Genomic DNA, 2,689 nt, shown 5'->3' on the forward strand with positions numbered 1-2,689 from the left:
CAGAGCCTTTCCATGCTAGGCAATCCAATCTGTCCATCATGGAGCTATGCCCCCAACCCTATCAAGCATCATTTCTTTTTTTAAAAAATTGTATTTTATTAGCATATATTAATTACAGATAATAATGGGTTTCTTTTTTTAAGAATCCAATCACTAGTGAAATGTTTTTTTGTTTTTTTTTTTTTATTATTTATTTATTATGTACACAGAAGAGGGTGCCAGATCTCATTACAGATGGTTGTGAGCCACCATGTGGGGGCTGGGAATTGAACTCAGGACCTCTGGAAGAGCAGTCGGTGCTCTTAACCTCTGAGCCATCTCTCCAGCCCCGTGAAATGTTTTAAAAAAAATCTATATTAAACAAAAATGTCTTTATAAGATAAAAACAATCTTCCACAATGCAATAAATTGCAGATCAATGAAATTTTAACTCTAGATTATTTCAGTTCAGTTTTTGGTTTCAAAATCTAGAGACAGTTAAAAGGAAAAAAGAAAGAGTTGGCAGAATTCCTATCTGGTTTTGTGCTTCTCTTTCTTGTTTGGACCACTTGTTATACTGTTTAAAGATGCTGCTACTGAAGCTGCTCTTGCATGACCAGTAGCCTTTAGATGATCAAACAGTTTATTACGGGATGGAAATTCACTATGGCAGGTTGCACAGCTGTTTGTGGTTCGGCAGGTGCTTTGACAGATTTTTTTCCCCTAGCTTTGGTATTCTTTTCTTTGGATTTAGGAACACTTTTAGCTTCACTCTTTGGGTCCTCACACACTTCTGTGGTCTCTGTGATGCAGACATTTTCTTGGGGCCTATTTTCTAACTCTTTGGCATTGTCTTCATTTAAGTTAGTATCTTCTAAATCATCCTTTACTCCTTCTTTAGTTCCATTTTCATTGAAATTGTTGTCATAATTCTGGGCTGATTTCTGTTTCTTTTTCTTCTGTTTTTTAGAAAGCTTTTGCTTTGGTAAATCTTTCATTTCTTCCTCAGAATTGGCATTCAATAAATTTTCATCCATTTGAGCTCCTGAAAAATGTTCTTCCTCTTCCTCCAACTGCTGCTTTAACAATGCGACCATTTGCCAATGCAATAATGGGTTTCATGACGACATTTTCACACATGAACATAATGTGGTTTGATCATATTTAACCCTTTCATTACCTTCTGTGGTGGTTTGAATGAGGAATGTTTCCCATAGTCTCGAGCATTTGCACAGTTCGTGGCACTGTTTGGGGAGGTCCAGGAGATGCAGCCTAGCTAGAGGAAATATGTACGTCACTGGAGGAGAGTGTTGAGAGGAAAAAAGACTTGCTTATGTGCATTTTGATCACTCTGCTTCAAGATGTTAGCTGAGTTTCCTGTCCCAGGTGCCTTGCCTCACTGCCATCCCTGCCACCATGGACTATTGCCTTCTGGAGTCCTCAGCCCAAATAAACTATTTCTTCTATAAGTTGCCTTGATCATCCTGTTTTGTCATGGAACAGGAAAGTAATGAATACACACTCTTGTTCCTTGCCCACTCTTACTGATCTCCTCCCTCCTAACTAGCCTCACTTCTATACCCTGCCACCAAGACCCACTGAATTTCACTAGGGTTGGGTTGTAGCATATTATTTCATGTTTTTTTTTTTTTTTTTTTTTTTTTTGTTTTTTGTTTTTCGAGACAGGGTTTCTCTGTGTAGCTTTGCTCCTTTCCTGGAACTCGCTTGGTAGCCCAGGCTGGCCTCGAACTCACAGAGATCCACCTGCCTCTGCCTCCCGAGTGCTGGGATTAAAGGCGTGTGCCACCACCGCCCGGCTATTTCATGTTTTTGCTTTTGTTTATGCTGTGGAACATTTGTTTTAATGAGGCAAAGATGTGTTGCATTCTTTCATGTTACATTTGTTTAACTCTGTGAAGCTGTGTTATTTTGCCTGTCTAAAACACCTGATGGTCTAATAAGGAGTTGAATGGCCAACAGCCAGACAGGAGGTAGGATAGGCGAGGCTGGCAGGTAGAGAGAATGAATAGAAGGAGAAATCTGGGAGAAAAAGGAGAAAGAGAACAAAGAGAGGAAGATGCCAGGGGCCAGCCACACAGCCACTTGGCCAGCCATGGAGTAAGAGTAAAAGTAAGATATATAGAAGTATGAGAAAGGTAAAAGCCCAGAGGCAAAAGGTAGACAGGGATAATTTAAGAAAAGTTGGCTAGCCGGGCGGTGGTGGCACACACCTTTAATCCTAGCACTCAGGAGGCAGAGCCAGGGGGATCTCTGTGAGTTCGAGGCCAGCCTGGTCTACCAAGTGAGTTCCAGGAAAGGCACAAAGCTACACAGAGAAACCCTGTCTCAAAAAACCAAAAAGAAAAAAAAAAGTTGGCTAGCAACAAGCTAAGCTAAGGCCAGGCATTTATAATTAAGAATAAGCCTCTCTGTCTGATTTATTTGGGAACTGGGTGGCAGGCCTCCCAAAGAGCAAACAGCCAAGAAAGCAAAACCAACCAACAACAGGGTTGTTTACAGGAGCATGGACAAGAGGTTACTTATACCAGCACGAGCAATTTACCAGTGGCTACACTACTAAAGAAAATGTCTCTTTTCCCCTGAGCAACCATTAGCTACCTATAAATCCTCAGAGATTTATAGGGTAGGGACCTCATGAGTCCTCTTCCTCTATGACAAGATGTTGATGAGCCCAATCTTGTGTAGTTAT

General features: G+C 40.9%; 1 pseudogene; it reads right to left on the reverse strand.

The window, feature by feature from the left end:
* Positions 1-510: 510 nt before the first annotated feature.
* On the reverse strand, positions 511-1,105 carry LOC102928235 (dnaJ homolog subfamily C member 21 pseudogene; annotated as a pseudogene).
* Positions 1,106-2,689: the final 1,584 nt, after the last annotated feature.

The sequence above is a fragment of the Peromyscus maniculatus genome, chromosome 20 (genome assembly GCF_049852395.1).
Source record: "Peromyscus maniculatus bairdii isolate BWxNUB_F1_BW_parent chromosome 20, HU_Pman_BW_mat_3.1, whole genome shotgun sequence".
NCBI lineage: Eukaryota > Metazoa > Chordata > Mammalia > Rodentia > Cricetidae > Peromyscus > Peromyscus maniculatus.